Here is a 26,082-nt window from a genome sequence, read left to right on the forward strand (position 1 = left end):
TTAAGCAACTTATGTCTTAAGTCTTCAGCACTTTCATATAATCTGGCCATGATAACTGCTTTTTTACAATGCCGTATTTTCTTGCTGCAGATATTTATCACACACCGTTTTGTGAATGCAACTCCAATCCCATCTGGTTCTAAATCATTTATTCTTTTATGATGGAATATTAAGTTTGTTATATTCTGCTAGCTTTGATGTCCTCAACTAAGCCGCTTGAAGTCAAAGACAGCTGATCCTTTGGTCTCTAAAGAAGAAAGTTGTCTGCAAGGGAAGTCAGGAATTTTCTGGAAGAAACTTTTTTGGCATAGTTTGTCTTCCAACATGTCAGGGTAATTAAAGTCTCTCATCAGTATGACTTCATGCCTTTTTGAAAGAAGTGCAGTTTTCTTTTAGAAGGTATGATCCATATTTTCATCTCTATTACTTTCAAGTTAATCCATTTATCTCTCATACTCTTGAGCATAAAAGTAATCATGGTTATGATAATTATCACTAGTTATGATTTAACTGTTCAGTCTAAAGACAAGCTACAAATATTTAAAATAAACAAATAAACATTTTTATTGTAGGACTGCAAAGCCTGTTTGTTCCAATGTACATTGGGTTGGAGTATGCTAACTGACCAGTAATTTCTAGCAAAAACTTGTGATAGAAGGTTTGCTGGTTCCTTTCTTAAAACCACTTTGGAATTTTTTGAGAAAGTGACCTAAAATAGTTTTATGCAAACATCCTCCTGTAGCTTCTTTGGTGACCACTGTAGCTTGGAAAACTGTTGGAATACAGATGAGGCAACCTGATACTCTTTGGATAAAATGCATGTCTTCCTTTTCTGCATTCAGTATCGCAGATCTTATTCTAAAAATGTGAGTGAAATATTCCTTAGCTTGGAGCATTTGGGAGGCTGTTTCCAATACTAAAATCCGTTTAGGTTCTAGTTACAGGACAATATTTGATTTCATTTAAAATAATGTCTGGAACTCAGCTGATGACAAGCTTTCATTCTGAAATGAGCCATCTAGCAGATAATTCTTCTATTCAGACAAGAGGGAAGTGACAAAGCATCTGTTGTCTGAAGGGAAACTAACATGCTTGTGATGCAGTAGACAGTCTGAATATTTTTGAAAAGACAGAATACTTAAACAATGATATATAAAGAGTTGGGAAGAGAGATAGTTTTGAAAAGATGGTTGCATGATGTTTTTTGTAATTGCTTCGCAGTGCAAAATTTCTGAAGTGGGAATATCAAAACCTGTTTTTTATTTGCAGTGCATTTTTGGAGGCCATTTCATTCAATAAAGATTTTTTCCCATTTTTTTTTTAAATCCAGCACTTGCACTGACAAATCTTGTCTATTGTGACACTAAATTACATTTCTCTTTCACATCAGAGACAGTCATCCTTCTGAGACCATTTTGTTTTCTGAGTCACTGTGACATGAGAAAAGCTATTTTTATCTGCAGACATCTTTTGATATCTTGTAAGGAAGATAGTCCTTACAAATATGTTTGGATAAGTTTAAGGATTTTGGAGCAATGGGTATTGTCCCTCCCCATGTTCTGACATTTTAAAAATTATTATTATTGTTACTTTGTGAGTGTCATTAAATGCTGAAAGTTGTTTTCCCCCTTGATGAATACAGCCTTTGAAAGTCTCTGCTTTATGGCAACATGCCCACTCAAACTTGTTTTCCCCTCTTCCTTTATTCAAAGATGTGTTGGGCATTCCTGAACTTGGTGCCCTTGAGATGTGTTCAGCCTGTGGGGAATTCTGGGATTTGCAGTGCTAATACATCTGGGTGGTGCCAGCTTGGTACCAGTTTGGTGAAGGCTGGTATAGGTAGTAATGGAGATGTGCATCCCAGAAAGAAACTATAACATTACCACAATTTATTTCTTCAGTTTAGAATGCAAGGACAATTCTCTTTTCGTTCAAGTTTTACAGTAATTTTTAGATACTGTACACTACTATGTATGTGTGTGGAATCTCCTCTAAACAACATGAATGTGCAATAGCAGGTTGCAATTTTAAAAGCCTATTCTAAAAGCTGTGTGCAAAAGTTGTTATACTGATTATGACCGTGTACTAAAAGAGATTAAAAGTGTACAATAATGGTTTAGTAGTAGTGTTTTTAAAGGTGATGTAACTAAGTGCCCAAACTGTTTAATTTACATTATTTCAAAGTAATGTCAGGATCTTTTAGTTAGGGTTTAGTTGTATGTAGTTGTTCTGGTAACTGCGTATTAAAACCCAAAGTTAAGAAATTCTACACAAAGTTAGATGAACAAAAGTACGCTCAAACCTCTCAGTGTAGAACACCAGTGTTTCTCAAGCTCAGCAATTTTAAGATGTGTGGACCTCAACTCCCAGAATTCCCCAGCCAGCATGCTGGAAGTTGAAGTCCACGCATCTTAAAACTACTGAGATTGAGAAATATTGAAGTACATCTATCTCTATACTTTTCAGTATTCAGTTTCTATATGATAGTTGGAACCATCATCCTCCAACTCATCAGTTGATTGTTCCAGGTGTGAGAAAGAGATTGAAACTAAGAGTCTGGCTGTTCAGAAGTAATTCAAATTTGCCAAGTAATACATGGGCAAATCTGTGGAAGGCAGACAGAAGATTAAAGGATATTTATTTATTTATTTGTTTGTTGGTTGGTTGTTGTTGTTGTTGTTGTTATTAAATTTATATGCTGCCCATCTCCCCCAAAGGGTGACTCCTGCCTACCTTATAATTTCCCCATGAGGAATAAGCCATGTTATGGGCAGCCCACTTTTCCAAGTAGCATAGAATACCAGGAACTGAGCTTGATTTTGTTTGAAGAAGTGGATTTGAATGGCACTTTGGCATTATTATTAATCATGGTTTATAATGGTTTATTGCATGTTGTCTGAACACTGCCAAATATGACTTACCCAGAAATCTTGGCTAAGCAAACTATGGGTTAGGGTGATGTATAAACCAGTGATTCCAAATGCAACGACTCTGGGTTTTGCTGGTTTGCTAAAATTGTCTAAGCCAGCCATGGTAGACTTGATGAAGGTGAAGATGAAGCAGTGAAACTATTCCAGGAAGAAGTGTCAGGTGGATCCCTTGGGATTTGTGGCTGGAGAAAATGCTTAGCTGCTTTTCAGATTTTAAAGCAACAGCAAACAACTCAGGCATGTAACCCTGAACAAGTTTTAGGTTTATTTTTGTCATTCTCATTGTATAAGGTTTTGCATTTTTTTTCTAAAAAGAACACGTAAAACAAAAACATTTCAGCTTCAATAAAACCATAATAAAGAATCATGAACAGGAAAGGCTGAGTAGCAGCCAATAAAGCTAGCCAAAATTGTCCAGGATGTTAAAATAAAATCCTACTCATAGTTTTGAACACCACCTTGGAATCTTTTCACAGATGAAAAGTTAAGGAATAGTTTAAATGAAATAAGTTAAAAGACCTATCAGTTGGTCTAGAAAGCCAGATTAATATGCCCAAGATCGTATATCAGTTCTAATCAAGGGGTTATCGCTGCTATGAGGTTCTTCTGACCACCAGCATGATAACAGAATCACCACCCTGGGTCATAAGCAATGCAATCGTTCATGCAGCTTGGACCCACCCTTTTGTGGCTACTTAAATGCATAAGGTTAACCAAGTGATTTAAGATCTATTAGAAAACTTCAGAACAAACCTTGCTCTTCCTGCCTGTTCCTAACCCTTCATCTGACTATTTTGTGGCCACCACATTAATAAAGATGATAATCTAGCCCTCTATTTAAAACAGCTTTATTTTTCAGGATATCATCCTTCACTTCAACCATTGGTGATATTGTATGCATACGTGTGTCTCTGCACTGTTTCATTCTGGAACCATTGAAAATATTTTTTGTTGAATCCCTTTAGTGAATTATTAATGTTTCTTACATGTAGCCAAAGAATTAATTCAGTGCATGAAGGAGCATATATCTCTGTTGTATTGCTACCGGAGCAGATGTTTTTTCTGTTGCATTGCCACTGTGACGTCTAGTGAACGTGAATAAGAATTTAATGGCAAAGTGTGTTGAATTTAATTAGCTAATAAATTCCAGCACCTTGTGTTTTTCACCCCAACTTAACTTATAGAGATGCCATTTAAGTATCTGATCTATGTCCTGAGTTTCCTCTCCACTTCATGTCTCTGTATGATAAAGTATTCAAATATTCCCTTTGAACAAGTTGATGTATTATTTTTATACCAAACTAAAGAAGCTTTTCTTCAAGATGCATTCAAAAAATGGTTCATTAGGACTATATCTGTGGTTATTGTTGCTTGACAAAAACCCTCTTCACAATTTGCCATACTGTAATTTTGTAAATAAGCCCTTTAAAGTTACTTGCCTGTTGAGAACTGGCAGAGAAGAAACCTCACAGCATTTCTATGCTGGATTTGCTTCTTTCTTCTAGCAGTCTTTGGGTTTCTGTTTAGGATGCAGACATAGGATGGGGTTCATTCTTCTTCACCATCTCATTGATTCACCTTTATGGAATTGCATGATTCGTTCCTCTGCATGCAATTCTTCCACCTCTTCACTGGGATAATTGACAACTCATGGTTAGCTCCAGACAACATGGCAAATTGCATCCAGCTGTAGCTTGCTGGTTTTCCTTTTGTTTGGTTGTTAACTTTTGCAGCAAGTTCCTACTCAGAGTCAGAGCTGCCTCTACTAGGTAATGGAGCCTGTCTTCACTCCCTGTGTAAGTGTCTTTACAGCACCACTTCCATCTCTACAGGGGAAAGAAAAAGAGCTGGGAAAGCAGAGATGGTATGATTGCACCAGTCTTTCCTCGGAGCTGGTAGAAGGATTAATCATTGATTAATTTCCCCATCTGGGTTCAGATGCCACGCAAGGTTTTTTTTTTTTTTTTTAAGTAAACCTATAACAATCAATGGCTATAATTCGATCTGTGGTTCCGGTATCACATAAAATTAGGGGCATCAGATCTGGGCTACAGAAATCCAGACTACCACTGGCGGCAAAAGATGAAGAAACTCTAACTCTTGGCTTCCACCTAGTGTTTGTCCAAAGCTTTGCAGCCCAGATCTGGCAGCCCAATTGTAGATCTAATGACATTATGGCTTAGTGTATCATGTGAGGGAAGTTTAGATGGATATGATTATCATTTATGGCAACTATCACTGATAGTAATAACAATATTCATTACAGCTTCCTTATTTTAAAGGAACAATATTCCTTATTTTAAAGGAATATCACGTGCCTCAGGGTGGAGGGTAGGGGTGATGAAAAGTGAGACGATCCCAAATCCGTTTTTCTTTGCTTTAATTGGAGCCAGCTTCTAGTTGCAGCAGTTTCAGATTCAGGCAAGGCTATTTGATATTTACTGAGCCGATATGGTCATTAGAGAGACGATGCAAGATTTGAATCACAGTCAACCAAAGGTTTATACTGATCTGAAAATGACCCTTCCCTTTGCCCTGACAGATTTAATATATGCTGTTTATTCCACAATGCTGGAGCAAACATGTCCCAGTAAATGAATAGCTTGGATGGAATGTACAAAGGGTTGAGTCAGCATCCTGTATTTCACACTCTGACTCTGAGTCTAGAGAATGTCACAAGAACTACAGTCAGACATAAGATATGGCATAAGCCATCAGAACAGGGGACTCTGCTTAATGGGTGGCCTCGAGTAGCTTTTGGTAGAACTTCTATCATGTTTTATGCAATTTATCACTGGTGAAGATTGGTACAGAAATCTCTTTCTTGCATATATAAATATACTGGAGAGTTTTAAGCACTGGGAATGGATTATTTATGTGTAGAGGATAACAAGGAGTTGTTTTTTATGCCTATCTGTTTTTCTAACAAAGAGGCCTTTGATAATCGAAGGATAAGTGGGTGTTTTTATTTATTTATAACTTAAATGTCACTTTTCTTGAAGGGAAAAAAGCTAACATAGTCCACAGCTTCAGAATATAAAACCATGGTACAAAAACAATCACACGTTCTGTCATTTGTTCCGCTGAAATATGGGAAAGAATTGTGTTGCTGGAATGAAGTGAACCCTAATCCACTAATGCTTAGGCTGCAATAAATCTAGCTGTCTATAAATTACTAAAAGGCTCCGTTGTTGTTTTATCTATCGGTTGTTCTTTTCTATTGCTGGTATTTTGAACAGTAAATGTCTTCTTAAGCAAATACTAGTTTAAAATGCTCTCTATCTATGCTGCCTTTTCTTATCCACATTTCACTTACCCCTTTGTGACTTGACTGACTTCTACTATTTATAGGCCATCCTACAATGCTGTAATAAAACAATTTAAAATTCATTAACCATGAAAATGGAAGATAAAAGATGGCTCAAAACTACTGTGTCTCAAAAGTTTTTTTTTTTTTTAAAGCTTAATATCAGGGCAGATTTAAAAGACTTTGAAAGGGAAAATGTATATATATATATACTTTTGTTTATTTACGAGGTTTAATATGTCATTCCACTCCAGTGGCTTATATTGACTCCTTATTGTAACAGGGTTAAAAGAAACCAACCAGCCAACAAACAAAAAATAACAACAGCAGGAACAGAAACAAAATTAGAAAGACTGTAGTAATAAAGGAACAATAAATATCCAAACACAGTCCAAGGTATGCCAACATAAACAACCAACCAGCTAACCAATCCAACTAATACCAGATCCCCTTAGCTTTACCGAATTAAACTGCCAAGTTGGTAGAGCTGTATAAAGCTCAGCAGGATGATAGCTAGTCTGATCTCGGGAGGTAGACCATTCCAAAGAAGAAGAGCTGCAGCTGGGAAGAGCTGGGTCCTTGGGCCCTGTAGATGACAGTCTCTAAGAGAAAGGTTTCAGAGTGAAACTGCCCTACTCGATCTTATTGCACAAGGCAGAAGCTGTTGGAAATGGGTGATCCTGGATATATCCAGGCACTGAGCCATGTAGAGCTTTAAAGGTGACTAGACAATCCTCTGACCCACGTTAATTAAAAAGCAATAAAAAATTTATATATATGTATATGTATATGTATATGTATATGTATATATATAAACTCTGACCCATTGGGTCATCCTTTGAAAGAAAGGTAGTGCAGTCTGATGTGACCAGAATGAACATTAAATTTTAGGCTGACCATATTTTTTTAACCCCAATGCTGGATGGTCCTGTGATCATCTAAGAACAGTATATATCATAAATAGAAAAATAATTGTAGTGGCAAACAAACTTCAATAATAAGTCAGTATTTACTTACCTAAACAGATAAACAGAATAACCACTGGTGGGCAAAAAAGCAGTGGGAGCAAGAGCGACTTCTGACTTCCTGCTGGCTTTCCCATTGACTTTGCTTGTGTCAGGGAATGTTGGAAATCATGATCATGTGACTGCAGAGACGCTTCAATAGCCACAACTTTGCAAATAAAACTGGAGTGAACCTTGTGGAAATTTCAGTTCCAAGGAGTAATGGGTCCTGGATTTTTTACGCATTCTTTGTTAGTAGATTTTAGGTACCTTGATTCAAACATTGTTGTGGTATAATGCACCATTTGGGCTAACTTGAGGGTACAGACAAACAGATAAACACAATGAGAGTTTTACTAGTATATAGATAATCAGATTCTTGAATTGCACCTAGAAGCTGACAGGCAACCTATGCAACTTGTGAAGTAGGGGTGTTAAATGAGAGAATTTCTGTACTGCTATCATGACTCGACTTAAGCAGCTGCATTCTGGACCAGTGGAACTTTCTGGGTGATCCCATGTAGACTGAATTGCAATAATCCAAACAGGAGGTGAGTAAGGCATAAGTAGCAGTGAGCAGGTCCTCCTGATCCAGAAATGTTTGTAACTGACACACCAAATTTAACTTTGCAAAAGTCCCCCTGGCCACAGCTGCCACCTCTTCTTCATGCAGAAGCTGTGAGTCCAGAAGGACTCCGAGGTTACCAAACAATCCTGCACGAGGAAATGCAAGCATATCCATCTCGCTGGGATTAAGTCTGAGTCTATTCTTCCCCACCCAGGCCCCAATAGCCTCCAGACACTGGGATAGAACCTCTACCACATCTTCTATTCAGTCTGAGCTTGAGATACACAACTGAGTATTACTGATAAGACTCAATCTCATCCCAGGACGAGCAGCTTCATATAGATGTTAAAAAGGATGGGCAAGAGTGTTAAACCCTATGACAGCAGCAGTGGAGGGCTCTAGGGTACAACCCCTCTACTCCACTACCACTTACTCCACCCCATTATCACCCTATTATCACTTACACTGACATTATAAACAGTACATCCCACTCCCAACATTTGGAGGCAATCTGATAAGATACCCTGACACCAAATTATGTTCATATCGCTCAGTTCCAGTTGCACCTCAGCCATATTTAGAACTAACTGGCTTTACAGATAATTTCAAACACAACTTTATCACATCCCCACATAGCATGTGAAGTTACCAAGATACAGAGAACTGAAGTGCAAGTCTGTCTCAATCTAGATAGACGAATGGTGTATATGCTTCCAACGAACATTGTAGACTAATGATATGCAATAGACTGTTCTCTAGATGTCTGGAGTACACATTCCACAATCTCTGATCATGTGCTAGTGGTAATTGTTGCCAAGACTTCTGGAGAACACTATGTCATTTGCTTCACTCCTAGAAAATGAACTATTTAGATGACAATGACAATGACAACAACTATTTAGGTGGTAATGTAAGCCTTTCCAGTAAAACCTTGAATGCTACTTACTTGGGCAGACAAACTGCCCAAAGGTAGTATCTTTCTCTTGTCTTAATTGAGTCTTATTTTAGTGGGTATTATTTAGTTCACTGACAATTCTATACACCTGCATTAGGTGCATGACCTGTTTCAGGTAGATATTTAAAAAACAGGATGTAATACCATCATAGACTCATACAGTTAAAAGGGATTCTTTAGGCCATTGAGTTTAATCCTCTGTCTAGTGTAGGATTTCAAATTAATTTAATTAGACTAGATGGATGCATCCAATGAAGGGAAGACTATCACCTCTCTGGTTAGTTGGTTCTACTGATGAAGTGCTGCTACTGTTTGGAAGAGTTTCTAACATCCCTTTGGAATGTAACATTCAAACAGAATACTGCAGCATAAAAGTGTCAAGTATCCCCTTCAAGAACCAGCTGTCAAGGTGAATGGACACTTTGAAAAGAGAAACCCCCAATATTCACAAAGCTCAGTTCTCTAGACAGATATGAAAGCCACTGAGAAGTCAACAGGGTTTATGTTTTGCATTACTACATCAAGGTTCTTTGGGGCAATATTTTCCTATGCTGGACAGGAATTCTGGGATTTGCAGTCCAAGTTCATCTAGAGGGGCCTGAGGGCTAGAAGTGGCAGTGTTCCTCTTAAACAACAGAAGATGCCTATTGGGGTATCTATACTTCTGGAATAACACTATGAAAATTAGTGTTTAAGGTTGTTTACGCTATAAATGGTATCTTGTAAAATGTTTTGCAGGTAAAACCAAGCTAATATTGCTGGATGTTGAGAACAGGCTTTCCAAGCAGCTACTCCAGCTGGAGGAATGAAATATTCCTCTCTACCCTGAGGAAGGGATGGCCCAAAGGACAGTAAAATCCCAAAGTTGTTAAGTTTGAAAGGGTGACAACTGCATTGTCTGCAAGAGAATAGATTGCCAGACTAGCATCTAGTCTCACAGGGAGAGCTCTTAAGATTTATATACATTTGTCAGTCAGAGATATTGTGGAGCACCAGAAAGTGAAGGAAGCTATGTTATATCACTATGATGTGTCAAAATACATGCAAAGGGAGAGGTTTGGAGAATGTTTCTGTGTTCCCCAAGAAGGTGTTAGGGAGTTGTGGGCTCAGATATAAAAAGGCCAAAGGAAATAGTGGAGGAAGTGGTCCTGGAACAATTCCTTCAAATTATTCTTGGGAGAACATTGCCCAGAAACTGGAAAAAGAGCAGAAGAATTAGCAGAAGACTAATTAGCAGTTTGTAGGGCAGAAAAGTTTCAGAACAAGGGGAAGGAAATAGGAAGAGGAGTTCAGAAAGGATGAAGGTCTCCAAGAGAAAGACCCAAAGAGCAGAAAGAATCCACAGAAAAGGAGGAAATGTTTAAGAAGTTAGAAGGGAGGAAGTTACCCAAAGTAGCCCAAGAAACGGAGACTGGAAAAAAAAATCTGTTATAGTTGGGAACATTGGCCATTGAGCTTGATTTTACCCCACAAAAACTGGAAAGGAAATCTTGGTAGCAACTCAGAAATGCTTTTCATCCAGAGGATTGGAAAGAATTAGCATAAATGGAAAAAGTCTAATTGGGTTGATAGACACAGGGAGTCAAAGAAAACCAGTGCACCCTTATCTAGTAGCAAATGCACCCCGGGTAGGAGCAAATTTTCCTCCCATTGTATTTGGTATAACAAGGAAAGTACCCCGGTAAAGGTTTGTGTGGACTCTCAGGGACAAACCTACTGCCTAACAGTAGAAGTGATAACGTGCTTATCCCAGGAGCTCATGATAGGCACTGATTTACCTGTTTGTGGCAGATTGGTGGGTGGAATGGAGACAATGGTCACAGACCAAGGGTGTACTATATAAGTGCTAATGGGAGCGCATGCTAAGCAAGCAGAGGAGAAGGAGGAATCTCAGAAAATTCTTCCTTTACATCCTGATCTGTTTGTGGACAGTAAACCTCCTAGAAACAAATAGGAGAGAAAATGTGTAGATAAAGCAAAAGGGAAGGCTCTGAATCAAAAATAGGAAGTAGACATGGGTCTTTTGCAGAAAAAGAATCCCACACTGGACAGGTGCAGAAGACCTATTACTGAAGATAAGGAAACTTGGATAGAAAAACCTATTTTTGTTAAGAAGGCAGCATACTGTACAGGCATAGAGGACATCCAAGCATAGAGGATAGGTTAGAATATAAGTGGTAGTGCCTCAAGGATATAGGACTGAGCTACTGAGGTTAGCTCACAAAAATCATGGGCAGGATCTATGGGTCATGATCAAACCTCAAGTCTCTTGCTGGATAGGTTTTATTGGCCCCAGGTAACAGCAGCAGTAGAACAGTATTGTAGATCATGTTCTGAATGCCAGTACACTAGACCAAATGGAGAAAGTGATGAAGTACCAGTGAAGAACGTTCCAATAGTTACCCAAAACTAACAAAGACCATCAACATATGCTGGTATCTGTATCTGTGATTATGCTACTTGATATCCAGAAGCAGAGCCTCTAAGGAAAGTGACTGCATAGAAGGTTGCTACTGAGTTCATTAAGATCTTTCGCACAGTGGGAATATCTCATGAGATTTTGACAGATCAGGGATCAAATATTCAATTCTCCTTATTCAAATATTTGTATGAAGATCTAGGAATTACAGGAATTTGTACTAGTCCTTGTCAGCTCCAGACAGATGGATTTATAAAATGATTGAAACAGATGCTAAAGAATATGTGATACAAACGTCCAGCAGAGCCTCCTAAGCATTAGGATGTGTGAGTGCTTGTCTGTGATTTGCATATTGGGAAATGGTTTTAACTCCTTTGAATTCTTATATGGCAGATGATCCAGAGGAATCTTAGATATAGTAAAAGAAAGCTGGACAAAGAGAGTGGAAAGTCCTAAGATTATAGTACAGTATATTCTGATCCAATGAGAAAAATGGGAAAAATAAAATTAGCACAGGAAAACCTAGAGAAGTCTCAACAGAAACAAATGTGGTTGTAGGATATAAATATTTATTATTTATTTATTTATTTTCCACATTTGTATAGCCGAAGCAAACAGTTTCCAGGTAAGAGAGAAAGTCATGGTGTTTGGGGCCCCGTGTTTGGGGTGTTGTTTGTGCCTTTGAGTCAGACAACAACCTGGATAAGTCCCTGCAGTTTTCTTGGCAAGATTTTTGGAAGTGGTTTGTCCTTGCCTTCTTCTTCCTAAGACTGAAGAAGGTCACCCAGCTGACTTCCTGCCTAAGATAGGACTAGAACTCACAATTTCCCCGTTTCTACCTAGCAGTGAATGTAAATTACAAGCTAAGTGGCAAGGACTGAACAAAATAGTTGCCAAGGCACAATCAGTCAATAGTAGAGGAAAGGCAGACCAAAGCTATACTGTGTAAATTTATTAAGAGGGTAGATAGAGATCAAAAGACAATTGCTTGAACTAGCTGGAACACAAACAGTGTTTCAGCATTTAAGGATTTTGCTGGGAAAAGGATGTTTTTGTGATGCCTATCTTAATAACAATATTATATCAACTCTACCTGGCAAGAACATCTAGAACATTTAAGGCAAGTTAGTACCAACACCTAAGAAGCAGGTCTTAACCATCAACCCAATGGAATTCAAGTATTTAGAATACCTTGATTCTATCCTAAGCAGTCAAGGAGTTAAACATGATGGAAGGAAAGTTCAGACTATCATACAAACACCGACGTCAACAACAAAGAAAGGTGACTTCCCCTTGGACTGGAAGGATACTACAGAAGATTTATTTCCCATTTTTCCACGCAAGCTCAAGTGCTGACTGACCTTAATGAAGAAACAAGCTGCAACTAAGGTACAATGGCCAGTTGAATGCCACAAAGCTTCTGAGACTTTAGAAACTGCATTATCAAATCCTCTGTTAAAAGGACTTAATTTTGATTTATCCTTTATTCTATATGGAGAAGTATCTGATGTGGGTTTGGGGGTGATACCAGTACAACTTTATAAGGATGGAGTACATCCTGTATTATACTTCTTGAAAAAGTTAATGCGAAGAAAGCAAAGGTGCGATACGACAGAGAACGTAGGGTGAGCAACTGAATAATTAAAGTGAGCAATTGAATATTTAAAAGTATACCTATGGGGACGAGAGCTCATGATCATTCCACATCACCAACCTCTTGTGTAGTTGGAGAAATTGGAAGACATTAATAGAAGGCTAATCAGATGGTGTTTGGCACTTTAACCTTATAGGTTTAAAGCACAACATCAGTCAGGGAAGTGCCACCAAGTAGCAGATTTCTTGTCCAGATATGGAAAAAATAGTGCAAGCGCTTTGTGCTCAGATAAATAGAAACAACTGGACCTTAAGGAAGGTAAGCTCCGTATGCCTACTCTAAAAGGAGGGGGTATGCCGAAGGATGAACTGCCCTGAAACAAGAAAATATGATGTGCGATTGTGAAAGACGACGTTTTTTCTCTTTGATGGTCTGACTGTCAGGTGCCCAGCTTAGGCACGTAAGAGGTAGAGAAAAGGGGTGTGTGTGTGTGTGTGGAATTTAAACTCCCGAGAATCATCTGCAAACTGACATTTAGGTGTTGAAAGACAAGCATAAAAAAAGCCACAGCAGATAGACAGAAAAGGGGAAATTTTCTTCAAGGGTGAGGGAGGTGCTGCTGGAGTAAAAGGTGACCAGATGGGATATGAAGCTGAGGGGACAGCAGCTAAGAGAGCCAGGGAATGATCCACAGCTAGGGAAGATTGACCGGGGAGGCACCTGAGCCAGTGGGAGCCGGAGAAGAATCTGTAGAGTCAGCAGAAAGGAAAACCCAGCCTGCACTGCAGACAGGCTGCAGCCTGAAATTTAGCGTGTCTGTAACTTACAGGATTTAAAAAAAAATTTCAAACCATCACAGGGCTTCCTATTCTCTGCCAGCCCTAGGATCTAGAGCAGTGTTTCTCAACCTTGGCAACTCTAAGATGTGTGGACTTCAACTTCCAGAATTCCCCAGTCAGCAAGGAATGGCTGGGGAATTCTGGGAGTTGAAGTCCACACCTCTTAGGGTTGCCAAGGTTGAGAAACACTGATTTAACGTTTCAGACACCTCAGTATGAGCTGTTCCCTCTGTGGTTTGGGTGTGGGCTTTCCCCTAACCAGGTGCCCCAGCTGTTAAGCTTCAGATCAGAAACTTTCCAATTCAAGATTCAGGAGTCTCGGAGAGAAAAACCAGCATAACAATACTATTTTGATTAAATTCTTAACCAAAACAGCATATTCCTGTATTGATTTGCTTTGTTTGCACAAAGCCAAACAAAATGACACTCCTATAAATGCAGCACTTCATGCAAACAGTAGAGGGGACTTCAAGGTTTCAAGTACTAAAGTTTATTTCAGCATTCTGTTTATTACAAAGAAAAGAGCAAAAAAAACAACAACCTGATTTTTGTGTTTAGTCTTTATTTAGAACAATTAAGCTGCCAATCTCACAAAAGGCTAAGATATACTTCTAAACCCATTTTTTCAGTCAAATCTGTGCAGGATTGGTTTGACATCCTTATTATTGACTAAGCAGACCAAGCGATGCTCTTTTATTTCACATAATTAGAATGTGAACTGCAGCGGCCAGAAGAAACACAACTATAGGTAGACATCAAAAGCACGTTTCTTAGTTTGATGTACAGTTTGCTGGGCCTTTTTTCTCAGCAGGTCAATATCTCCTTTTGTACTTTTGAACACTTTGGGAATTACAGGAGATACCAGTGACACCAACTGATGAGGGCATTGCTTCCCAGCTGTAGCTGGTGCCGGAATCAAAACTTGGCAGTGACTCTGAAATATAATCAGTCTTGTCAGAGCTTTAGGAACTGTGTGATGCTCCCTTTTAACGTCAAACAATGGGACTTAATCGGTGGGGATTTGAAGGAAGCCTTACCAACTTCCTTCTTTTCATTTTTGGTTAATCACTTGATGATAGATTAACAAAGCAAGCCCGTAAGAAAAGGACAACCAATGCTCGGAAGAAAAGAAAAAGCAAGATGTGCAGGGTCAAACATCAGCAAGAAATTCTGCCTTAAATAACACTCGGGAATCCTTGCTGACAGCTGAGCTGCTCTCCTCATTGCTCCACTGGGTTTCGAAGTGATTATTTGGAATTTCAAGGTTGGGAGAGACAATGTCAATCAAACTTCAGAGACGGCTACAGGGAAGACACAACTAAGATACAAAATTCATCTACTTTGATCCACTTCAATCAATAATCCTGTCCCAATGATACCTTTGCATGTGATTTTAAGATGCAAGTAGTAAAGAAGGGAGTGGTCCCTCCACTTTCTAATCAGATTGAATGTCTGTGAATAGCCAGTCATCTAGAGCAGTGTTTCTCAGCCTTGGCAGCTTTAAGAATGTGTGGACTTCAACTCCATTCTGGCTGGGGAATTCTGGGAGCTGAAGTCTAACATCTTAAGTTGCCACAGGAGAAAGACTGGTCTAGAGGTAGAATAGCTGCAATGAGTGGAACATAATTCATGGCAATGATATGAAATAACCTGCTGGACTTTCCTGGATTTTTGGCTTCTGGATTCCAATATTAAACAGTGAAATAGTGTTGGACTATTATTATTACTATGCATAGTAATCCATTCTGTGACAGAGTATGCAACAATGAAATGGTCAAAATGCAAAGGACTACTTGAATCAAATGGTATATATCCTTCTCCATGAACAAATTGTATTCATTATCCATAAGCAATACAAATAGAATCCAATCCAATTTACCTCATTGGTTGATTAATATAACATTACTGGAGAGATTAATCAGGTACTTGACTTGGGGTCAGTTATAAACTTTAGAGTGCTCATTGCAGGACATGGAATCCAGTCAACTTTTGAGGAAGCCATGTCCTACTGCCATTGTTGTCCTTCAAAAAGCTATGGGTGGCATATCAAAAATCAAGGGGGTACAGGACAGTGTCTTCAGTGGAACGGGTATCCTGCAATATGAGATGAAATTCTGCACTGATTGATATCTGTATCATACACTGAGTAATGAAATGCATCTATGAATTAGAATTGATTCCAGATTAAAATACTGAGAACTGTAGTTTGAAAAAATATATGATAGCTGAACAAGGATAACTGATTTGTTCCATCTAATACTCTGGTGGCATCTTATCTATACTTCTCATGATATAAGACTTCAGAAAAGAAGAGGTATGCTGAGACAGACCAACGGCCTTTGTAGACTAGCACCTTTTCCTACAGTAATCAATTAAATACCTGGTGAAAATCCACTTGTAGGATATGAGCACAACAGCATTTGTTTGTATTTTCCACAAATTAGTAATTAGAAGCATCTCCCTCTCTCCTCCCCCCCTTAAATTTTTATTATAATAGTAAAATCTATTACAAATGAAACTTAAAGAAAATAGAGAGGAGTAAAAAGTGCAAGGAAAAAGAAAGAAAAAGAAGAAAGAGAAAAGAGTATAATAAAGAGAAAATAAATATATAAAGAAGTGACTTCCAACCTTCATCACAACAACCACAGACAAATTTAGGAACTCTTCACCCTCTCTAAAGTTAAAAACATTTATCTGTTCATTCCATATCCCATCTCTTATCTATAAGCAAATCCATAAAACATCATCTTTACAGTCCTGGTGTCAGCAGAAAGTCCATAAAGGGTAGCCAGAAGTAACAACATATTTTATTTTAACCTTGATCAAATAACCCAACTTTATATTCCTTCCTTTTACTTCTAACAATCTTAATCTTTAGTTCATTCAAATATTGTCATAGGATTTGATTGCTCTTCATTTCCTCTTTGTCCCATTGCACAGAGTTCTTCAAGGCTTTAACAAGCCTCTGTTGTAAATCCAGTAGGAAAAAAAAATATCCAGGTCACTCTCTTGGTTTGCAGTTTCTATTTCCTTTTTAAATTTTAAAACCTCAGGTAGTTTTTTTTGAAACATTCTTTTCTAAAATTCTCTTGGCCTGTCAATTGTAAATTCACTTTTGATACCATCTCTATCTTGTCAGATAAAATTTGTTCTACGATTGACATTTCTTCAATAACATCTTATGGACATAGTCTATCCATAGAAGCAGACATCATTACTGACCTTGTTGATATTGTGGCTTGTAGGCCTGTATATCTTTCCTCTACCTAAAATCTTTAGACCCCTCTAGTGTCCAGTTTTTAAAATCATGAAATTATCTATGTCATGTCTTGTAAAAACCAAAACAAGATCAGTTTCCCACGAGAAGCTGTTTGTACTTTTTAATTCCAAAATCTTATTGTAAAAGTTTAAATATTCCAGCTTTATATGGACCCTTAGTCTGTTTATAACTTTCTAAGATCAAAATTTTATTTAGCTTTCTGCTGTTTATTTCAGATTCTTTACATTCCTAAGCTTATAATTAAAATATTCTTTCATTCAGGATTAAAGGCAGACTCACCTGGCATTTTCAAACTTGTCATTCCAAAGGCCTGTAATAGCTTAGAAATATTAATGAGTAATTTTCAAAAGTGATTAGAAAGTGAGGTTTGCAAACTTAATGTCCTTTAAAAGTCTCTGCCATGGTTGTGAGCAAGATGGCCAATCCCTTTGACTTCCAACACTCAAACCCATGGAAAACTGCTGTCCTGCAGTTTCCTTGCAGGGATCAGCTGTCCAGAGTTCTTGTGAGTGATCTCCCATCCTCTCCTTATCTGGAGAGGTTCTGTAATGGTATGTGGGAATGACCTTGAGAGGTGAGGGGAAGAGATGCTGCCTAGGGAATGATCAGATAAAAGGGTGAGGAGCCTGCAGCTGAATAATGGGAACAGAAGGAAACTTAGAAAAGATCCAACCTAACGTATCAGGCTGTAAAAAGAGACAGCAGGAAATTTGTACTTTCAGACTTGCAAGATTCTGTTAATGGAGCCTTACAACAAAGTAGCTCATCTTGTCATGTTTCCTGTCTGGTTTACCTGGGAGGCTGACAGATTCCAAGGAACTGGTCTACTCACCGGTTCCTTGGACTTTGCCACAGTTGTCGGCTCTGCTTTCACAGAGCCATCTTCAGTTCTCCATACCTCCCCCGGAAGAGCCTAGAAGCATACATCCCTTATGACTACCAGTCACTTAATAATCTTGTCCATTTGAAACCAATTCTGGCTCATGTAATGTGTTACTCAATTTCAGAGGGCTTCTTGTGTGGAAAGGGCAGTTGGCTGTGTTCCTACCGTAATGTGACTTATCGTTTGGGCTTAAGATCTAGAATAAGCCTCCTCCATGGAGGAGCAAACTGCATGTTCCCACAGCTTTTTCAAAGTGTTCCTTGCTGTAACACATGCAAAGAGCTTCTATTCTGTTTGTCTGTAGATTGACTCTTCTTATTGACTGTTCCCTCCTTTATGGAGTATGGTTTATGCAGGTGCTTCTACTAGAATGGAATTGCAAGAAGTGTTAGTTAGAATGCATTGTCGAAGGCTTTCACGGCCGGCATACGATGACTGGTGTGGGTCTTCCGGGCTGTGTGGCCGTGTTCTGGAGGTTTTGTTTCCTAACGTTTCACCAGCACCTGTGACCGGCATCTTCAGAGTGCAGGAGCACAGACAGGAACAGTTCTCTCTGTGCCCAGGGTGATGTGACCCTTCTGTGGGTATTTATAGAGATCTGGGGGGAAGGGGGGATTGGGGGTGTGTGGGGGGGTTGGGTTACTGAGTGGCTGCTTGTTTTGGTGTCAGCATGTGTGTATCTTCCTGGTGATTAGGCAGGGTTCTTCTATTGAATTGTTAATTCAATTTTTATTCAATTGTTAATTGAATTTTAAAGTGCACTACCTGTTACGTGTTTAAACTTTATGTTTTTATTTATTTTTTAAAAATGTGATTGTAACCATGTATAAATATTTTACAGGGGTCAGTATATACATATTCTTAGAAAATAACAAGTAAGAGGAAAGTAGTTATTCTTCAGTAATTCTTTGACCAGCCACAATTTATTTACAGTTTTTGTCAACTATTTTATAAACTAACTGCAAATACTTCATATAAACTTCTATAAAATATGTAAGCAGAGTATAGGAACATAATCTTGAAATGAAAATGATTTAGTTAATAGCAACTTATTTATTTACATTGTGTAGCAGCCTGGAAGAGATCCTTACCGAACAGATACAAATTAATGTAACATCACATTAGTAATTATGTTAATTTCTTCCACTTCAAGAATGGGAGGTACCTGGACTTCAAATAGCAGAACATGTTTGTATATGAGCTGATTTATATGATGCAAGCCTGTGCTCCAAGGTTTATGAACATCTGTAGACGATTTGCAATTTATGCATTTGAGAATATTTCTAAGCCTTCTTTCAAGCATCAATGAATCAAGAACGTTTGCTTATTGTGTCAAGATTATCATGAAGCAATGTAGGGGCATTGCTAGGAGTTAATTTTGTTCTGATCAAATAAATAAGCACCTCAAGAAGAGAATACAATCTGCTTAGAGAAAACAAACTAAAAATGTATGCATGTAGATGATTGTTCCATAGAAGCTTAATTTGTGACTGACAATAAGATTCTTCCCATTAGAGAATTATATCACTAATATTTCCCTGCCCTCTTCATTCCAATTTCAATATTAGGTAATTATTTTAATAATTTCATCAGCTCCTTATTCTAACAATGTGCTACTAATGCATGTATCCTGGTCAGTATAACAGCATTTGACAGATGTAAAAATTTGCTTTCCCCATCCCAATGAAGTGTGAAAATATTTGGGAACTGAAAAATATAGCTTTCTGATAAATATAATGACAATGCCTAACTTTGTGATGAAAACACATTATTATGAATGCCAGTGCATGGGAATTGTTTAGACAAGCTGCAAAGATTATTGCTAAAATGATATCAAAAGCAATAAAATACAAAACAACACCCTTGCATTGTTATGCTACAGTTTGGTGATGTTATCAATATTGCCATATCAAATCATATAGGACTTGAAGTTAATACGAAAGGAGAATTTTTTTTTAACAGAAAATTCAAGAGGGAGAAAAAAGCTTTGATTATTTTTCTGTTCTATGCTTATTTTTTGGAGGTCAGATGGCTAGCATGACTAACACACGCAGAAACTTTTAAGGAAATTGGTTAAAATAAGTGACTCATGCTGAGCCATAGCATGAAAAGATTAGAAACTGAAGGCAATTAACATGCAAGTTTAGAATCGGAAGTGAGTTCTGATTAATTTGCAAAGCGACTGCACCATCAGTCCTTCAACCATCTCTCAGGGCTTTGAATATGACTTTAAGTGTGTGAAAAGGGAGACCCAACACTTTGATTCCACTGTCAAACTGCTGTTAATGTTGAGGAAAGTTTCCTAGTATTCAGCTGAAATCTGTGTTCCTGCACATCAATCCATTACTCTATATCCTGTTTTTCTGGGGTGATAGATCATTGGGAGACATAAGCCAAGAGTCTTGATTTAGAAGTCATGATAAGGAAACCACCAAAAGAGGTTCCCATGGTTTGTTTCAATACTCTGTCTAGCAGGAGGAATCAAGAGGAGAGACTGAGCAGGATATTTGTTCATGATTAAGCCAGAATGTGAGTGCTCACTTACAGGCCATAACCCTCTTTCAGAGATAGATGGAGAATAATTTACTGAATATCTCCATCAGTCTTCATACTTTTCATTTGTGATTCATTTCTTTACAGATGGATCTAGAATTTCTGTTCTAATCAGTGAAGTGGTGAAATTTCAGATAGTAACTTTCTGTTTAAAAACTACTATTAAATTGCATCAGTATACCTCTGTGGATGGGTAGGGCACTCCAGTCAGAGAAATCTACTGAGAGATAACTTTTCAATGGCTGTGCAATGTGGTTACTACCCGTGAGCATCAGAGTTTGCTGGGTGACAAGCAGAATGGGGGGGGGAAATAGAGTACAGAAATGCATTTTTTAATTTTTGAAATTGGCATCCACCTTCAAACCCAGTTTTTTTTTTCTCAGAATGACTAGTGTTTATTTGCTTCTCTTCTAATAATATTAGGACCCTCTTCCTAAAATAAATTTTAAAATCCCTAGCAGAGCAATATGAGTTTGGTCTTATGTGATGGAGCTGAATGTTGAAGGCAGAGCTTGGAGCAGAACATTCGGTTATCCCTCTCCTGCTGAGAGAGTGACATTTCAAGTGCAGTTCTGAAGGCTCCTGTCTCTCATCAATTCTTTTTGTCTTTGGAGAAAGTGAGCTGTGTAATTTACCTCTTTGCCTGGTGACACACAGAAAGAGAACAAAAGTAGAGAAACAAATGTGCCTTTAGCTTAGAATGAAATGAGGTGTGTGTCTTTTTGTACGTGCTTGAGAGGTAGATCTCGTCCAAATCCAAATGTCAAGCTGCTCCTATTCAACTCATATCTATAGATTACAAAGGCTGAATTTAGAGAAGCCATCTTGTTTCATTCAGCAGCTCTTATAGTAGCAAAATGAGGCAGATGCTTTGAAGGCAAGGGCACCTGTAGCTTCTCTTTATATGCTGTCAGTTATTTGGCACAAAGCAGAAGACTTTGCCTTGTTTCCTGTGAGCTCATTGGATCTACTCTCCAATATTCTCAATTATGAATGTGTTAATACATTGCTTCCCGCAGCCTAGACTGTGGATATGTGAGTAAAATAGGTGGCTCCTAAAATAAGGGGTATTGTTACACTTTCAAAGGCACGGGCATTGTGCACCCATTTACTCAGATGGGTAACTGGGTAATTGAATTTTGGGGAAAAGATGTTAGATTTTTTTAACAATGAAAATGGGCTGATTCAATTGTTTTGGAGGTACAATGCAGAGAGTGAATTTGAAATCATACAGTATTCACATATATTTGTTGTATATGCCAAACTTTTACCTTTTCCTTGTATTTTTCAGAATTCAGAATAAATTTTGGAATCCTGAAGCACAGAGAGTTGCAAATAGGGCCTCTCTCCTATTTCCCACTTTGTGTTGCTTTCTAACATCAGCCTCTCCTGCTGATTTCAGTTCCTTGAGAGGAAGAAATGCTGCATCTCTTCAGGAGATGCCTAGTTCATGCTACAATTTCCTGAAGTCCAGTTAAGGGCAGTGCAGAACACCAGGCTGCCCAGACCATTATGAGGAAGGCACCTCCGTTCAACAGAGAAGGGGGTCCCACTGTAGAGTATTTCCACCAATGTGTGCTTGGTTACTCAGATTACTAAGCAGCTCTGTTAACGTCAGTAAAGAAATGTGCTACTTTTCTGGTCAGTCTTGACTCCTGACAATTGCCTGGACCAGTCCCTGCAGCTTTCTTGGCAAGATTTCAGAAGTGGTTTGCCATTGCCTCCATCCTAGGGCTGAGAAAGAAGGACTGGCCCAAGGTCACCCAGCCGGCTTTGTGCCTCAGGTGGGACTAGAACTCAGGGATTTCCGGTTTCTAGCCTGGTACCTTCACCACTACACCCAACTGGCTTTACCTGTGACCTTTTATTGTTTTATATGATAAAATTATATTAATACAGTAATTAAGTACATTCTTTCCTAATAGCATCACTCAGTTTGGGAATAGAGCCCTTCCCACTTTGGGGGCAGCATCTATCTGGGTTAGAATTGTCTAGGAACAAGACCATGTTGTTGAAGAAGATTATCTGATGAGAATAGTGTATTATGTTATGTACATGCAATTACATAGCGTGTTATAGTTGTAGTATATAAGTTGCTTAGAGATTATTATATTACGTAATATATTAATATTTTAAATAAATAATTGTTTAAAAAGCACATTGGCACTAAACTGCAAGACTGACATAACATGAAATTTGGACATCAGTATATAAGGATTATTATAGCCCCTTGCTCTGGAATATACATAATTTTAAGCTGTTTTTCTATATTTTAGATATCACACATATTCAATTGCATTGCCTTTCTATTGAATCATGATTATTTTTTCATATGTAGAAACTCTGAGGGAGTGTAATTTCATAGATACAATCACATTCTGAAATATGCATGTTTAGGGTCTTAATTCCCTGAATAGGAGTTTACTGAGGAGAGATTTCTTAGATATAGCAATTCTAGAACTAAACAGATTATTCCTAATGATACAGAGGCTGTGAATAACTGTAGCTCATAATAATTCATAATAATTCAAGCTACCAAATCAGACAAAAGTATATTCCTGTCTGTACTGCAGAAATGTTAGCTCATTTATTTACCAGAGTCAGGGCTTGCAAAGAGCTTATCCATGGAGAATAAGTTATTTTCACTTGAACAGAGTTTAAGAATGTTCTTTACTCATTGGATAAAAAGCTAATAGACCTGGATCCCAAGACAGTAAATAGAAGGAACCCTATGGATGGAAGGTACCCAATCTCTTCCTTTACCAATAACCTCCCCCCACCCCATTAAACCTACAGCTGGGTGGGCAATGGTTCTGCTTTGTCTTGCATGACAGATTCATGTTCTGTAAAGAAGACTTCTCTAACCCAGGTTCAGTTGAGGTTTTGATATCAAGAGATGACACTTCTTTCTCTGGAAGTGGAAAAGAATCTTAAACATTGGAAGAGATTTTTTCTGCCCTGTCGTTATGGCTAAAAAATGCTGTGCTGGATGAACACGTCTACTGTATTTGCTCTGCCCATTCACTTACAAAGATCCCTGAACTGTGATCATCTAATCTAATATAGATGGGTTGGATGAAAATCTAGTTTGGCTTTCAGCCATTTGGATTTCTGTTCACTGTATTCTGCAGTGGAGGTTGGAAAATTATTAAGAATGTTGGAGTACTAATTAGGTTGGGTTCCTGGTAGAAAAATTACAATAATCAGGTAATCAGGCTAGCATATTTTGAGTTGAAAACTTATTTTTAAAAGGAGGAATACCATTGATCAGGAGTGAAGAGGTATTGAACTATTGGACCAGAACTGTGTTGGTGACCTGTTCTTCATTTCAGATGCCTGTATTCATGATTAGATTTTTTGGCCGCTAGTTATTTGGACTTTAAAAAAATAAAGTTTTAACCAAGTTGTGCATAACTTTTTGTTGGGTCATTTTGAATTTGTGTTCCTCTTCTCAGTTCAATGAGCACTTTCAAGTGCCATCAGACAGGAGAGCAATGCAGGGAAATGCTACGGGTGTATTTAAACTGGATGACAATGCCATTTTTCATTCTTTGTTTTATTGTTTATCAAGTGTATATAATTGCATACTATGACGTTGTGTATGACAGTATCTGGCCAATTCCCATGAGCAAGTATATGGCTAGGTGAGCATTTATATGATAAAAAATGGATATGCATCTATCCAAGCATTGCCACGGAAAAGTCCTCTTTCTTCTGTGGCTTCTCTCAGCCATTTCACAGGTTCTTTTCATTCAGTACATCAAGGTCATTTGTAGTGTCCTTGTTCTACAGTGCCCCCTCCTCCCCTTTTCTCCCGTATTCCCCTCTCCCTCCATTTATATTAGGGTGGTAACCTTTTGATGGCTGGAGGCAACATCCAAGAGTTTCTGGGCTGGAGGCACAATATGCAGGGCCAGGAATTTTCTTTACTTTTTTCCTTGCATTTTTAAGAGGAGTTTTTCGCTCTTCTTTCCAGCTCGTGTTCTAGACATGCAAAAATGCCTCTCATGCTTCACCTTTCAAACTGAAAGCTTTTGGATTCTATATGGTAACAGGAGCGTCTGGATTTATAACAGTGAAGCATAAGCTGAAAAGAAATGCATTTTTTTCCATCATGGTAGTATAAAGAAATATAAAGGGATAATAAGAGACTAAATGATTTGGAGTTGTTTACTGAGTCCCCTTTCACTCATTTTCTGGCTTGATGATTAAAATCTTTCTCTTTTGTACTCCACTCCAGTTTTCAGTATAAATGTTAATAAAATGGATTAAAGATAGATTAAAAGTGGACAGAAAGCCAGGTTGGTGTAGTGGTGAAGGCACCAGGCTAGAAAATGGGAGACTGTGAGTTCTAGTCCTGCCTTAGGCATGAAGCCAGCTGGGTGACTTTGGGCCAGTCCCTCTCTCTCAGCCCTAGGAAGGAGGCCAGGGCAAACCACTTCTGAAATCTTCCAAGAAAACTGCAGGGACTTGTTCAGGCAGTTGCCAGGAGTCAACACTGACTCAAAGGCATAAAATAAACACACCAAAAAAAAAAAAAGTGGACAGCCCGATCTGCTGCTAGATGGCTCAAAAATCGATTTCATTGGATAATGGTTATTCTCAGAATTTAGAGTCAATCAAAGTACCAGTAAATATAAAACCATGCTTTGTGTCACCTTTTTTCAAAATAATTTGTGTGCCTATAACCAAAATATTAAGCTATCAATGTAATATATAAACAATGTATTATATATTTATTGGGCCAAATACATTATCTTAAACAACTGGGACTTCTTTCTCTAACTTTTTCTACAAATCCTACCTGTCCTCTCTCAAGCTAACCAGTGGTTTAATTTTGGAGATCACAGTTCAATATAACACTTAGTTTCCATGTGTACGTGCTATCTGTGACCCACTAAATTTCTCTTCCAGGATAATCTCAACCATATGCTTTTTGACAATATATATCTTGTTTTAAGTTTAAGCTCCCCAAGTTGATCCAACCATTTAGTTGGATCATGAATATTCAAGTTATCTTTCTTGACTTGGTGGCTTTCATATAATGTTGGGATTACAATTCCCAGAACTTCCAACCAGTGTGACCAATACTAGGCTTGAAGATTATAGTTCGGCACATCTGGACTGTGCCAAGTTACAGAAGTTTGAGCAAGTTTTTGCACCTTGATATTATGGCATGGTATGAGTAATTCTATGCAGCAAAAGGTGTGGTAAAGAATAGAAATAATTGGGTAATCTTATGATCACTATTTAATTGGTCTCAGCTCTGTTTTTTTTTTAATTCTCATTTCTCACCTCTTTTTCCTCCAGCCCTTTCTTGAACCAATTGCCCCTTTTAAAGAATTACACCATCTTTGTGTAAACAAGCACTTATATTACTTACTGTTCAGACAATGCCAATGTTCCCAAGGAAGCAGGAGAAAAGACATTATTCTATGAGAGAACAAAAACAGAACAGTAAAAGGGCAACAATGGGGTGAGGTTAAGAGAATCTTCCAGAACCTCACAACCATCAAGGGAGTGCCCAACTTATATAATAACAAGGTACTAGCTGCTATGATTAACCCTTCCCTCTGTATGTAGGGCTACATAGCCCACCAGATGTTTCATGAAATGCAGTGGAATAATTTTGGTATATATGCATATATGATACAGCCATTAATCCAAAATCGCAGGTACACAATATAAGAAACATACTGTATTAAAAGTAATTGTAAAATGCTTGATGTCATTTGGTTTGGAGCAGGAAC

The 26,082-nt window shown here is 38.1% G+C and overlaps 1 protein-coding gene across 9 annotated transcripts in view; it reads left to right on the forward strand.

Annotated features, from left to right (window-relative positions):
- FHIT (fragile histidine triad diadenosine triphosphatase) overlaps positions 1-26,082 on the forward strand; it is a 1,182,997-nt gene that overhangs the window by 147,889 nt on the left and 1,009,026 nt on the right. The gene's annotated exons all lie outside the window — the stretch shown is intronic.

This window comes from Python bivittatus, unplaced genomic scaffold, assembly GCF_059951505.1.
Source record: "Python bivittatus isolate LINGU-HERP-01145 unplaced genomic scaffold, Pbiv_v1 ctg000080_np1212, whole genome shotgun sequence".
NCBI lineage: Eukaryota > Metazoa > Chordata > Lepidosauria > Squamata > Pythonidae > Python > Python bivittatus.